The following is a 16,551-nucleotide window of genomic DNA, read 5'->3' as shown; positions in this document are numbered from 1 at the left end:
ATAAGAGGGAGGGGTAAGGGGTATGGGATGTTTGAGTTCTTTTTTTTTCTTTTTATTTCTTTTTCTGGAGTGATTCAAATGTTCTAAAAATGATCATGGTGAAGAATACACAACTATGTGATGATATTGTGAGCCACTGATTGTATAATATGGATGGACTATCTTTGTGTGTGGATATTTCTCAGTAAAAATATTTTAAAATAATAATAATACAGGGGATAAGGCGTAAAATAAATTGGGTAGATTGCAATACTAAGGGTCGGTAAGAGGGAGGGGTAAGGAGTATGGGATGTATGTTTTTTTCTTCTTTCTTTTAATTTCTTTTTCTAGAGTGATGGAAATGCTCTCAGAGTGATCATGGTGACAAATCACAACTATGTGATGATATTGTGAGCCATTAATTGTATACTATGGTTGGACTATATGTGAAAAAAAAAAAGAAAGAAGGGCACTCTCCTCCATTACCACTTATAACGATCACACCTAATAAAAGTCGCAATCCACCAAATATCTAATATTCAGAACATGCTCAAATTGTCCCAACAATATATTTTACAGTTTTTTTTAAACTAAGATATATCCTAGTATATTTTCATATTCGGTTTTCATATCCTGTTTTGTGAAGTGACTGTTCCAGACTTTCAGCCACTTTTTCCCCTTGTGTTGCATATTAGTCAGGGTTTGCCATAGATGCAGAACCGACAGGCTATGTATGTAAATATTAAGAAATTTATTATTGGAATTTGCTTACATGATCATGGAGACTGGAAAGTCTGAATTCTATAAGGGAAGCTGCAAGTTGTAAACTCTGAAAGTTTTGATGATTTCCCCAGAAGCTGGCTGGCTGAAGTAGAGATAGGAATCCTTCCTTGTGACTGCTGAAATCATCAGTTTTCCCCTTAAGGCCTTCAACTGATAGGTTAAGACTTCTCTCATGGCTGAAAGCGATCTCCTCTATTGATTGTAGATGTAATCAGCCATAGATGAAATCAACTGACTGATGATTTAAGTCCACAAAATACCTTCACAGCAACAATCAGACCAGGGCTTGCTTGACCAAACAACTAACCACCATAACTTAGCCAAGTGGCCACGTGAACTTGACCATCATAGGTTGGTTGTGCTTGTGCAGGTAAAATAGTTTTTTATGCATTTTCTACATGAGCATTTTATCAGATACAAGTATTGCTTATATCTTCTTCGTGGCTTTCATTTATACTTTCTACATTTTAAAATGCTATTTATTGATCAACAATCACTAACAATCAGTTAGTGCTTTGTAGAAAGGGTTAGTAACTGCCTACTCCAAGATCATGAATATACTCCCAAGTTTTTTCTTGAAGCTTGATTGTGTTACCATACACATTTAAGTCTATGAGCTATCTCAAATTAAGTTTTGAAATGGGTTGAATTTTGTTTTTTGACATAGCATATGGTCTATTTTAGTCAGTGTTCATGTGTACTTAAAAAAGTCTGCAGCAGTTGGGCATAATATGTCTATATATGTAAATGAGTGTTTATATATGTAAATTATGTCAAGATGAATAACTATATTGTTCAAATATTCTATATTATTATTGCTTTTTATGTCTTCTTGCTCTATCAGTTATTGAGAGACTTAAAATCTACAACTATGATTGTGAATTTTTCTGTTCTCTTTTTAGTCCTGTCAATTTTTGCTTTATATTTTTTGTTATTAAATGTGTAGCAGTTAAGGATAATTATATCTCCTGGATGATTTGTCCCTTTCACCCTTATGAAATGTCACATGATATATTTTAAAGCTTCTTGCATTAAAATCTTTGTCTGTTTGTTGGGAAAAAAAAGAAGGAATGAAGTTGTGAGGCATGAAACTAGGTGAATAAAACTGAACGACAGTATGTTGAATAAACTGTCAGAAACAAAAAGCCAAATATTATCATGCCTCACTCACATGGATTAACTACAATTTAGAAACTCAGAGAACTGAAGTCAAGAGCATGGGTTATCAGGTTGGGGCCTATTTGGAAGGGTCCTAGATTGTAAGTTCTTACAGCAGTCACATATATTTAGGAGTTGTAACTGATATTTCTAAATTCGGAGACATTGAACTATTTGTATATAACCTGGTCGTTCCCTGAAAGCTCGGGTATTTATGTGATACCTGAGACTCAGTTAGAGCACTGAAGTTATGAAAATCAGCATTACCCCATTGGTCAACTGTTTAAAAAGCTGAAAAAGTGACCAGACTTCATCACAAATATGAATGAAGCTGATCTGGATAGGACTAAGACAAATCAGAATACAGGGTAAAGGATGATATGGCCCATATTTTCAAACGTCAACCTCTGTGAGAGACCAAAGGGAGAAATGTTTATTTGGTGCAAAATTTATATTTTGGGTAGCACATTACCTAACTTAACTTGCGTGGCCAGTTTACTTGAACAACACAATTACATGGAATCTTGAATAAGGTGTAAGATCTTGTTGGTTTGAACAGGTTAGTGTAATGCCTCAATATATCCCAGAGTAATCTGGGCAAAGAATAAAAAAGGAATTGCAGGATCCCCTGAGGGACTGGGGAGAAAGGAGGAAATATTCACCTTCCCCATCTGGGGAATTCTTGACATTTTCCCAAGCAGTGGAGACAACCAATTCAATAGGCTGAGCCCTCAATCTTGGGGCTTGTCCCTATGAAGCTTATTCATACAAAGGAGAAGCTAAATCTACTAATAATTATGCCTAAGAGTCATTCTCACAGAACCTTTTTTGTTGCTCAGATGTGGCCTCTCTCTTTAAGCCAATTCAGCAGGTGAACCCACTGCCCCCCGACCCCCACTATGTGGGACATGTCTCTTAGGGGTGTAAATCTCTCTGGCAACATGGGACTTGACTCCGGGGATGAGCTAGGACCTGGAATCATGAGATTGAGAAAGTCTTCTTGACCAAAAGGGAGAAGAGAGAAGTGAGACAAAATAAACTTTCAGTGGCTGAGAGATTTCAAACAGAGACAAGAGTTTACCCTGGAGGCTATTCTTACACATTACCTAGATATCCCTTTTTAGTTTATGGTGTGCTGGAGTGTCTAGAGGGAAGTACCTGAAACTGTTGACCTGTGTTCCAGTAGCCTTGATTCTTGAAAAAGATTGTATAACTAAACAGCTTTTGATTGTGGAAACCTGATGTCTGAAGCTTCTCTTATCCAGAGTATGGACAGATGAGTAAAAAAAAAAAAAAAAAGTATAAAAATAAATAAATAATGGGGGAAATAAAGGGTAAAAATTGGGTAGCTTGAGATACCGTCGGTCAGTGAAAGAGAGGGGTGAGGGGTTTGGGATATATAAGTTCTTTTTTTTTCATTTTATTTCTTTTTCTGGAGTGATGCAAGTGTTCTAAAAAATTATCATGGTGATGAATACACAACTATGTGATGATATTGTGAGCCATTGATTGTATAATAGGGTCAACTAAATATATGTGGATATTTCTCAATAAAAATATTTTTAAAAAGGATATTCACTGCAACACTGTTACAGCATAATACAACAAAATAAAACAAACAAAACCTATAAAAAGTGAATATATATTTTACGTACTTTCCTATATGTATACCACAATTTACCATTAGAATGTTTTTATAAGTACATATATTTCCAGGATACATTTGTGAAGTAAACAGTGCAAAAGAAAACACAAAGTGCAAAGAGTACAAATATGATGCTATATTTTGTGTAAGAAATAAGTAGAAATGAAACACATATTGTTCATTTGTGCAAAAAGAAACACAGGATTAACCAGAAACTAGTGAGATTTGTTTTCTACAGAAGATGGTCGGGAATGGAGTGAAAAGGATGAGAGGGTAGGAACGGGGTAGAGAAGATGGGGAATTGACACTTCACTGAGTATATTTTTGTGCAGTTTTGACTTGTAGAAACATTAATACATCATATATTATGAAGCTGATCTGGATAGGACTAAGATAAATCAGAATACAGGGCAAAGGATGATATGGCCTATATTTAAAACTTCAACATCTGTGTGACACCAAAGGGAAAGATGTTTATTTCGTGCAAAATTTTTCTTTTTGGTAGCACAGTATCTAATTTAACTTTTATGGTCAGTTTATTCAAATACCATAATTACATGGAATCTTAAATATATCTTGAATAGAATCCACGTAATTCCTTTTATCTAAAAGACAAAACAAATGGGGAATAGATAAACAGAGGGGGGAGAAGAGAAAGTGCTTCTTTATTGCAGAATGTGAATTAATAAATGTGGAAGGAATAATGGAATTAGAATATCACTATTTGGCAGCCACCATAGTAATAATTATTTCAAGCATTTATCACAAGCAGTGGGTTTGGGCAAGGGTGAGGGGAAACCATGGCTTTTTATTTCATACACTTCTGTATTGTTCGAACTTCTCACAATCTGCATGTTCTCATGCATTACTTGTATAATTAAAAATATGTATATTCTTTTGACATGCTGAGGGACAAATGTGTGTCACTGTCAGTGCTTGCTGTAAGATAATGGAGATAAAAGACGCATTGAGGTGACAATTGAGGCACTGTCTCCTGAGAGACAGAGATAAGGGCAGCAGCTGTAATTAATTGTAATACAAAAAAATACACTAGGACATGATAAGTGGGAATGCTCTTGCCTGAAGTATCTCAGCACAATGCTGTGAACATAACAGATGCTTCCAGGACGTGTAAAAGAATATACTCAGTCTGCTACCTTGGGGTGAGAAAGGGGAAAATGTGAAATATAGGTATCATATATAAGTACATATACACAGACATATACAAATATAAGTATCTGGATATCTATAGATTTGCAAAGAGAAACACTGGAAGGATAAATAAAAAATTAATAAATATAGTGACTTATGAGGGAGGGGGTACAATAGGGTGTAGGGACAACACAGAACCAAATTTCTCTGAATGAGCTTTGTTATGTAGTTTAAAATATGGAAACATAGAAATTTTTTCCACATCCAACAATTAAAATACAATTAAAAGTTTAAAGCCAATCCCTAAAAAGTGAAAGCAATCTAGAATTAATAAACCTAACTGTATCACATTGGTGGCATAACTTTCAGAGAAAATAAATTATTTCCAGTGACTTTAGAACACAGTGTTTTCAATGCATACGTTTTGTGGAATATATTCCAAGTACAAACAGAGCTGCTAAAAAATCTTAGGCTTCTTTCAATAATCTAGTTGTTGGTAGAAACATTAGTTCTATTATTTTAATGTAAAAAAGACATTATATGATATAGCTTTCACAATGTGACTGTGTGATTGTAAAAACCTTGTGTCTGATGCTCCTTTTATCTACCTTGTCAACAGAAGAGTAGAACATATGGGATAAAATAAATAATAGGGGGAACAAAAGTTAAAATAAATTTAGTTTGAAATGCTAGTGATCAATGAAAGGGAGGAGTAACAGGTATGGTTTGTATGGTTTTTTTTCTGTTTTCGTTTTATTTTTTCTGTTGTCTTTTTGTTTCTTTTTCTGAATTGATACAAACGTTCTAAGAAATGATCATGATGATGAATCTGCAGCTATGTGATGATATTGTGAATTACTGATTATATATGTAGAATGGAATGATCACATAATGGGAATGTTTGTGTTTCTTTCTGTAATTTTTTTTAATTAATAAAAAAATTTTAAAAAACCAGAAGGAAAAAAAAAAAGAAAAATAAATTCAGTTTGAAACGCTAGTGATCAATGAAAGGGAGGAGTAAGGAGTATGGTATGTATGAATTTTTTTTTCTGTTTTTGTTTTATTTCTTTTTCTGAATAGATGTAAATGTTCCAAGAAATGATCATGATGATGAATATGCAACTATGTGATGATATTGTGAATTACTGATTATATATGTAGAATGGAATGATTAAAATAGGAATGTTTGTGTTTGTTACGTGTTTTTTGGTATTTAAAAAATAAATAAATAAATAAAATTTAAAAAAAAATTTAAATCCCTGTTTGAAAAAAAAAGACATATAAATATTAGGAACAAAGATTTTTCGGTATAAAGTATAAAAATAAAAAAAATGTTTCCAGCACTGTGCTGAGATACTTCAGGGAAAAGCAATTCCACTTATCATGTCCTAGTGTATTTTTTGGTATACTGAAAAAAACAAAAAGATCTTCAGTATAAAACACAAAGATGCAAGTATAAAAATCAAAAGCAATTGCATAACTGGGCAAAGTTCCTTGAGGGATGGGAGAAAAAAATATGAAACTATTTAACTTTACCACCGGGGAAACCCCGAATACTGTGTCAAACATTAGGGACACCCAAATCAATAGACGAAGGCCTTAATCTTGAGGCTTGCTCTTGTGAAGTTATATATGTAGCCCAGAAGCTTAGCCTACCTGTAGATATGCCTAAGAGTCAGGTCCAGAGGACCTCTTTCCTTGCTCAGATGTGGCCTCTCTCTAAGCCCAACTCCGCAAGTGCAACCATTGCCCTCCCCACTACATGGGACATGACATCCAGGGGTGAAAGTCTCCCTGGTGCTGTCGGAAATGATTCCCAAGGATGAGCTCGCCCTGGCACTGTGGGATCAAAACTGCCATCCTGACCAAAAAGGGGGAAAAAAGTGTAACAAATAAAGTATCAGTGGCTGAGAGAGTTCAAATAGAGTTGAAAGGCTACTCTGGACAGTTAGCCATTACTACCTATCATAACTCACCAAACCCCAACCAAAACCATTCCTGCCAATCCTAAAGAATACCTACGGCATTATATAAGATTCTAGAAAGGTTCTATGCACTTAGGGTAATTTTCCAGAAACCTACAACCTCCAGATGGACCAAATAGGTCCTGAAACCTAGAGGGCCCAGCCTCTCTAGAGCATCAACCAGTTCCAGCCCCCTATACCATATTATTAACAGCCCCTTCCGACATGAAAATTTAGAATGGACACAGTCCAAATACCCCTAACGAGTGGGAGAAAGATTAAAGGTGATGGTGGAGTTATATAGACAGGGGTTTACAAATGAGTATGAGTGCTGAATCATTATACTGATTTTTCTTTTAGTCTCCAGTACCTTAGAGCAGCTAGAAGTAAAAGCCTAAAATTGTGGAATTGTAATCCACACCAAACTCTGAATTGTGTTCTACAACTAACTGTTGCAATGTGCTTTGAAATGTATTGCTTTTTTATATATATGTTATTTATCACAAAAAAGAAGAAAAAGAGAAGGAGGAGTATAACAGAGAAGACAGGATTTAATAAATGAGTATGACTGCTGAATCATTACATTGATATTTCTTTTGGTCTCCAGTGCCTTGGAGCAGCTAGAAGAAAAAACGAAAAATCACGGAACTGTAACCCATAGCAAACTTTTAAATCCATTCTATAACTATTTGTTAAAATGTACTTGGAAATCTATTGCTTTTTTGTATATGTTACATTTAGCAATTAAAGAACTAGAATATTAACTTTGACTTGGAAATGCCAATATAATCTAATGCTTCTTTACTTCTTTTAAAAATATTTTTTCCTTACTCTGTTCGTTGAAAATACCTTGAATCAGTAACACCCCAGTATCTTGGTGTTTAAATACACCCCCACTAAAAGGATCCTGGCTTGTTGGAAAAATGGCTGATTCCAGGTCTGGGGCAGGAAATGCCCAAGATGAGACTGGGACATCTGTCATACCAGAAAACACGAAAATTATCAAAGACTACTGGTGTCATGACAAAACAGACATAGGAGCAAATTTGAAGGGCCTCCCACTGGTCAAATGTGGGACAATTTGAACATCGAACAGAATAATGATTGCAATGGATTGAAACACACTGAATATATGTATATATAACATGAATTCGTAATGATACTGAACAGAAAAAGAAGCAAAAAAAAAAAAAGGCAAAACAAAAAACTCATTTGAACCACTGGAAATAAATAAGGTATCAATTCCTTACTCTGAAAATTGGCATTTATAAAGACAAATTAAATAGTATTTATCTTATCTTTCTTGACTTTTCTGTATGAACTGTATTTGGGAGTAACCAAATAGTCTGAATTGGCAAAGGAAAGATTTTGGTTACAGAATGATGCCATTAACAAATGCAGGGAAGTGGGAGAAACATAATCATTTAACAAGTACTATTTGCACTTATATAAAGAAATATAAGAATATAATATAAATAACTGATTCAGGCAATAATCATCAATAAATAGAACCATTGGATAAAATGTTAATGGGGAAATTTATGATGAAAGGGATCAGTCTATTTCCACCTTAACTCATTGATGAATCTTTTTTTCATCAGTGGGACACAAATCCTAGAATGAGCTGGGACTCAGCATCAAGGGATTGAGAAAACCTTCTTAACCGAAAGAGGGCAGAGAGAAATGAGACAAAATAAAGGGTTAGTGCCTGAGATTTCAAACAGAGACGAGAGGTTATCTTGGAGGTTATTCTTATGCATTATATAGATATCCCCTTTTTAGTTTAAGGAATATTAGAGAGGCTAAGGGGAAGTGCCTGAAACTGTAGAGCTGTGTTCCAATAGCCATGTTTCTTGAAGATAATTGTATAATGATATAGTTTTCACAAAGTGACTGTGTGATTGTGAAAACTTTGTGTCTGATGATCCTTTTATCTACAGTATGGACAGATGAGTAAAAAATATGCATTATAGATAAATAAATAATAGGAGGAACAAATGCTAAAATAAATTGGGTAGAGGGAAATACTGGTGGTCAATGAGATGGAGGGGTAAGGGGTATGGTATGTATGAGTTTCTTCTTTTTTCTTTTTATTTCTTTTTCTGGAGTGATGCAAATGTTCTAAGAAATGATCATGGTGATGAATACACAACTATCTGATGATATTGTGAGCACACCAAGTATGGAATGTTCATATGTTGAGAATGTTCATGTTTGTATGTTGTTTGGTTTTATCAATAAAATTTTTTTAAAAAACTTAAAAAAATATTTTTTAACTTTTTTTATCAATTAAAAAAATTAACAAACAAAACATTAAGATATCATTCCATTCTACATATACAATCAGTAATTCTTAATATCGTCACATAGTTGCATATTCATCATTTCTTAGAACATTTGCTTCGAATTAGAAAAGGAAATAAAAAGACAACAGAAAAAGAAATAAAATGATAACAGAGAAAAAAAAAGATTATATACCCTACCCCTTACCCCTCGCTTTCATTTACCACTAGCATTTCAAACTAAGTTTATTTTAACATTTGTTCCCCCTATTATTTTATTCCATATGTTCTACTCTTCTGTTGATATAGTAGTTAAAAGGAGCATCAGACACAAGGTTTTCACATTCACAGAGTCTCATTGTGAAAGGTCTATCATTGTTCAATCATCATCAAGAAACATGGCTACTGGAACACAGCTCTACATTTTCAGCCAGTTCCCTCCAGCCTCTCCGCTGCATCTTGAACAACAAGGTGATATCTACTTAATGCATAAGAATAACCTCCAGGATAACCTCTTGACTCTGTTTGGAATCTCTCAGCCATTGACACTTAGTCTCATTTCACTCTTCCCCCTTTGGTCGAGAAGGTTCTCTCAATCCCTTGATGTTAATTCTCAGCTCATTCTAGGGTTTTTCTCAGTCCTTTGATGCTGAGTCTCAGCTCATTCCAGGATCTCTGTCCCACGTTGCCAGGAAGGTCCACACCCCTGGGAGTCATGTCCCACGCAGAGAAGGGGAGGATGGTGAGACTGCTCATCATGTTGGCTGGAGAGAGAGGCCACATCTGAGCAACAAAAGAGGCTCTCCTGGGGGTGACTCTTAGGCCTAAATTTTAAGTAGACTTGACCTACCTTTGTGGGGTTAAGTTTCATATGAACAAACCCCAAGACTGGGACCTCAGCCTATAGCTGTAGTTGTCCACACTGCTTGTGAGAATATCAAGAATTCAACTTGGGGAAGTTGAATTTCTCCCCACTCTCACCATTCCCCGAAGGGGGCTTGCAAATACTTTTCGAGTCACTGATCAAATCACTCTGGGATTCATCGGGGCATCACTTAAAAAAATATTTTTATTGTAGCGTGCATGGGTGGTTCAGTGGTAGAATACTTGCCTTTTATGCGGGAGACCGGGTTCAATTTCCACACCATGCACCCCCCTCAAAAAAAAAAAACACACACACAATATTTTTTAAAATTGTAAATCTTAACAAACAAACCTGCATTATTTTTTCAAAATATTTTTATTGTAAACAACAAACAAACATACAAACATTCTTGACATGGTTACAATCAGTGGCTCACAACGTCATCACATGGCTGTGTATTCATCCTCATGATCATTTTTTTTTGAGCATTTGTATCTCTCCAGCAAAAGAAATAAAAAAGAAAAAAAAGCTCAAACTTGCCATACCCCTTACCCCTCCCTCTCACTGACCTCTACTATTTCAATCCACTCAATTTATTTTAACCTTTGTTCCCCCTATTATTTGTTTATTTCTTATCCATAATTTTTACTCATCTGTCCATACCATAGAAAAAAGGAGCATCAGTCTCAAGGTTTTCACAATCACACAGTCACATTGCAAAAGCTATATCATTATACAATCATCTTCAAGAAACATGGCTACTGGAACACAGCTCTACAGTTTCAGGCACTTTCCTCCAGCCTCTCCATTACATCTTGACTAACAAGGTGATATCTATATAATGTGTAAGAATAACCTCCAGGGTAACCTCTTGACTCTGTTTGTAATCTCTCAGTCACCGACACTTTATTTTGTCTCATTTCTCTCCTCCCCCTTTGGTCGAGAAGTTTTTCTCAGTCCCTTGATGCCGAGTCCCATGTCAAGAATGTTTGCGTGTCAGGAATGTTTGTATGTTTGTTCGTTGTTTACAATAAAAATATTTTTTTTACTCAGAAATGGACAGCACAATACTACCTAACTGTAATTCAATTATGTTAAAACACTGAAAGAAGCTGAATGTGAGAATGATATAGGGAGGAGGCCTGGGGGCATAAATGAAATCAGAAAGAAAGATAGACGATACAGACTGAGATGGTATAATCTAGGAATGCCTAGAGTGTATAATGATAGTGACTAAATGTACAAATTTTTTAAAACTTTTTTTATTAATTAAAAAAATTAACAAACAATGTACAAATTTTTAAAAATGTTTTTGCATGAGGAAGAACAAAGGAATGTCATTATTGCAGGGTGCTGAAAATAGATGGTAATTAATATTTTAAAATTTCAACTTATGTGTGAGACTAAAGCAAAAAATGTTTATTTGGTACAAAATTTATATTTTGACTAGTGCATTTCCTAATATAACTTATGTAGACAGCTTAATTGAACACCATAAGTACATGGAACCTTGAGTAGGATATGAGATTTTCTTGGTTTGTCCAGAGAGATGCCCCGATAAATCCCAAAATGATTTGAACAGTGAATACAAAAAACTTTTTGCAAAGTCTCCTTCGGGGAATGGTGAGAACGGGGGAAAATTCAACTTCCCCAAGTTGAATTCTTGATATTCTTACAAGCAGTGGGGACAACCAAAGCTATAGGCTGAGACCCCAGTCTTGGGGTTTGTTCATACAAAACTTAACTCTCACAAAGGATAGGTCAAGCCTACTTAAAATTAGGCCTAAGAGTCACCCCCAAGAGAACCTCTTTTATTGCTCAGATGTGGCCTCTCTCTCCAGCCAACACAACAAGCAAACTCACCACCCTCCCCCTGTCTACGTGGGACATGACTCCCAGGGGTGTGGACCTTCCTGGCAACGTGGGACAGAAATCCTAGAATAAGCTGAGACTCAGCACCAAGGGATTGAGAAAAAACCTAGAATGAGGTGAGACTCAGCATCAAGGGATTGAGAAAACCTCAACCAAAAGGGGGAAGAGGGAAATGAGACAAAGTGTGAATGGCTGAGAGATTGCAAACAGAGTGGAGAGGTTATCCTGGAGGTTATTCTTACACATTAAATAGATATCACCTTGTTAGTCAAGATGTAATGGAGAGGCTGGACGGAAGTGCCTGAAAATGTAGAGGTGTGTTCCAGTAGCCATGTTTCTTGAAGATGATTGTATAATGATATAGCTTTCACAATGTGACTGTGTGATTGTGAAAACCTTGTGTCTGATGCTCCTATTATGTACCTTTTCAACAGATGAGTAGAACATATAGAATAAAAATAAATAATGGGGGAACAAATGTTAAAATAAATTTAGTTTGAAATGCTAGTGATCAATGAAAGGGAGGGGTAAGGGGTATGGAATATATAAATTTTTGTTCTGTTTTCGTTTTATTTCTTTTTCTGAATTGATGCAAATGTTCCAAGAAATGAACATGATGATGAATATGCAACTATGTGATGATATTGTGAATTACTGATTATATATGTAGAACGGAATGATCAAAATAGGAATGTTTGCATTTGCTTTGTGTTTTTCGGTATTTAAAAAAATAAAATAAGAAAAATTTTTTAAAAAATATTTTTTAAAAAATTGGCCTAAGAGTCACTCCCAGGGAACCTCTTTTGTTGCTCAGATGTGGCTTCTCTCTCCAAGCCAACACAGCAGGTGAACTCACTGCCCTCCCCCTACATGGGACATGACTCCCAGGGACGTACAGTTCCAAGGCAATGTGGAACAGAAATCCTGGGATGAGCTGGGACGCGGCATCAAGGGATTGAGAAAACCTTCTTGGTCAAAAGAGGGAAGAGAGAAATGAAACAAAATAATTTTTTCAGTGGCTGAGAGATTTCAGAGTCGAGAGGTTTTCCTGGTGGTTATTCTTATCTATCATATGGATATCCCCTTTTTAGTTTATGGTGTATTGGAGTGGCTAGAGGGAAATACCTGAAACCGTAGAGCTGTGTTTCAGTAGCTTTGTTTCTTGAAGATGATTGTATAATGATACAGCTTTTACCATGTGACTGTGTGATTGTGAAAACCTTGTGTCTGATGCTCTTTTTATCTAGGGTATGGTCAGATGAGTAAAAAATAAGGATAAAAATGAACAAATAACAGGATAAACAAAGGCTAAAATAAATTTCATAGATGGAAACACTACTGCTCAATGAAAGGGAGGGCTAAAGGGTATGGTATGTATGAGTTTTATCTTTTTTCTTTCTTTTGCTGGTGTGATGCAAATGTTCAAAAAATGATCATGGTGATGAATATACAACTATGTGATGATATTGTGAGCCATTGATTCTATACTGTGTATTGAATGTTTGCATGCCAAGAATGTTTTTATGTTGTTTAATTAATTAAAATATGTTTAAAAAGAAGCAGAACCACCAGAAATTATATGACCCCTGGGGTAATGAAATAGGAATCTCACAGCAACATCTATGAAGCATTCTTACAAATAAATAAAGAAGATATAACCTGAATGCAATAGAGTCCTAAGCATGAACTTCCATTTGCAAGAAAAATGGGGAATAGAGAACATGTTAAGTGACACAGCAGAGCAAGCAGACAAATCTGAAATACAGGGTCCTTCAAAAGACAAATGCAACAAGTCAGTGGTATAAAACAAAAAGTAGGAAGAGAAGATCTGCTCTAGATTAGGAGAACCTCAAAAGACATATGAAACAATGCAGTATATGACATTGTTTGGGTCCCAATTACAAGTATAGTATAAAAAGACATTTTTGAGACAGTTGAGAAATTTTGATTATGGAAACATTCAGGTAATTGTGGACTTGCTATTATTAGATATTTCCAAGTTATTAAGATCTTGATATTACTAAACATTACCAAGATAAGGCTAAGTGTTCCTAACCACTTCACAAGGAATTATTTCTATGCTTAAGTATAATAATGGCATAGTGGTTTGATTAAAATATGTCCTTTTTTTTTAGAAGTGCATACTGAAGTATATAGGGATGGAACAATGCAATGTCTGGGATTTGTTTGGAAATACTTTAGCTAAGGAAGAGATGGAATAGATGAGACAAATATGTTAAAAATCTTGTTTTTGGTCTAATCTGCATGTGTGCATATGTGGGTTCATGGTATTATAGTCTCTACTTTGTATATCTGGAATGTTCACAGTAAAAAAAAATTGTGAACAGAATGAAAGGAACAGTAATGTCCTGAGGCAGTGTATGTTTCAGAGTTGGTTTGTCTAGGTTGATTATAGATTTCTGAAAAATAAACTTAGTGAGTGAAAGTTTTATAGAGGCACAGACAGACCCCTGGGTATTCTTTAGGTTTTATAGGAACAGCGTTAGTGGGGCTTGGCATACCATGGCAATTAGCAATATCTAGTTGAAGCTTGCATAAGAGTAACTTCCAGAATAACCTCTCAACTCCATTTGAAATCTCTTAGCCACTGCTTCCTTATTTTGTCACATTTCTTTTCTCTCTTTCGGTCAGGTAGGCATTATCAATCCCACGATGCTCAGGTCAGGATCATGCTGGTAGTCATGCTCCACCTTGGCAGGGAAACTTTTGCCCTTGGATGTCATGTCCCACGTAGGGGGGAAGGTAATGATTTTATTTGCAGAGTTGGGCTTAGAGAGAGAGAGTGGCCACATCTGAGCAACAAAAGAGGTTCTCTGGAATTAACTCTTAGACATTATTGTAGGCAGGCTTAGCTTCTCTGTTACAGATATAAGTTTTGTAAGAGCAAGCCTCAAGATTAAGGGCTTGCAACTCAGCAGGTGAACTCACTGCCCTACCCCCCTATATGGGACATGACTCCCAGGTTGTAAATCTCCCTGGCAAAGTGGGACAGAACTCCTGGGGTTCACCAGGAAGTGGCATCATGGGATTGAGAGAGTCTTCTTGACTAAAAGGGAGAAAAGAGAATTGGGACAAAATAAAATTTCAGTGGCTGACAAATTTCCAGCAGAATTGAGAGGTTATCCTGGAGATTATTCTTGTTTATTATTATTATTATACAGATATCCCTTTTTAGTATATGGTATATTGGAGTGGCTGGAGGGAAGCACCTGAAACTATTGAGCTGTGTTCCAGTAGTCTTGATTCTTGAAGATGATTGTATTAAGATATAGCTTTTTTTTTTTAACTGGCATGGGCAGGCTCCAGGAACTGAACCCAGGTCTCCAGCATAGCAGGCGAGAATTCTGCCATTGAGCCACCATCACCTGCCCTGTATAAGGATATAATTTTTACAATGTAGCTGCGGGATTGTGAAAACCTGTTTGATGCTCCTTTTATCCAGGGTATGGACAGATGAGTAAAAAAATGGACAAAAATAAATAAATAATAGGGGGGATAAAGGGTAAAATCATTTGGGTTGATGGAAATACTAGTGGTCAATGATAAGGAAGGGTAAGGGGTATGGGATGTATGAGTTTTTCTTTTTTCTTTTTATTTCTTTTTTCTGGAGTGTTGTAAATGGTCTAAAAATGATAATGGTGATGAATATAAAACTATGTGATGATATTATGAGCCACTGACTGTACACCATGTATGGACTGTAGGTATGTGAAGATTTGTCAATACAAATATTTTAAAAATAAAAGATCAAGGGCTTGGCCTATTAATTTGGGAGATCCAAATGTCTGAGAATGTGTCAGGAATTTCCCAGGTGGCAAAGTTTAATAGTTCCATATTTTTTTCTCCAGTCTCTCAAGGGACTTTGCCCAAATTTTAAATTATCTGCCCAACATACGTGGAAACAGGTATTACATTAAGCTATACGGAATTGCAAGACTTCGTTCCCAATTCTAGGCTCCATATGTTTAGGTTGTCTAACTGAAATGGCAAGACAGGCTACGTTAGATTGTGTGCTACAGAAAATTTGGGTTTTAGAGAAAATAAACTTCTCTTCCTTTGGTTTCATATAGTGCGCGAAGTTCTAAAATACAGACAATATCATCCTTTACCCTATATTCTGATTTACCTTAGTCCCAAACAGAACGGCTTCATTCTTATCTCTAATTGAAGGCTGATCTCTTTTTCAGCTTCCCCACATTCTTTTAATCCAATTTCGTGGGTACAGACCTATTGTCGGGTGGGATTTCTGATTAAGTTGTTTCCACGGAGATGTGACCCTGCCCATTCAAGACTCCGCTTACTGGAGTCCTTTAAAAGGGAAACATTTTGGAGAAAGCACAGATTGAAGACAGAAAACCACCCTGCGAGATGCTAAGGGCTAAGAGATGAAATCCAGAGTTTGTTCATGAGACGCTAAAAAAGAACCCTAGAACCAGAAGCTGAAAGCAACAAACCAGAAACAAGGACTAACAGACACCAGCCACTTGCTTTCCCAGCTGACAGAGATGTCCCAGATAATGGTGGCCTTTCTTCAGAGTCCAGGTATCATCTTGTTGATGCCTTAATGTGGACATTTTCATCACCTTAGAACAGCAAATTTGTAAACGAATAAATCCCTTTTAAAAAGCCAATCCAGTTTCCTGGTGCCTGCCCATGTTAAAAAAAAAAACAAAACAAAAAGCCAATCCATTTCTGGTGTATTGCATTCTGGCAGCTTTAGCAAACCAAAACAATTAGTATAGCAAGGGTTTATCATTTTCCTAGATTTCTCAAAGGATCAGCTTTGGCCTTGTTGATCCTTTCTTTTGTAGTTTTGCTTTCTTTTCATTG

This window comes from Tamandua tetradactyla, chromosome X (genome assembly GCF_023851605.1).
Source record: "Tamandua tetradactyla isolate mTamTet1 chromosome X, mTamTet1.pri, whole genome shotgun sequence".
NCBI lineage: Eukaryota > Metazoa > Chordata > Mammalia > Pilosa > Myrmecophagidae > Tamandua > Tamandua tetradactyla.
Note: the sequence above shows the minus strand (reverse complement) of the source record.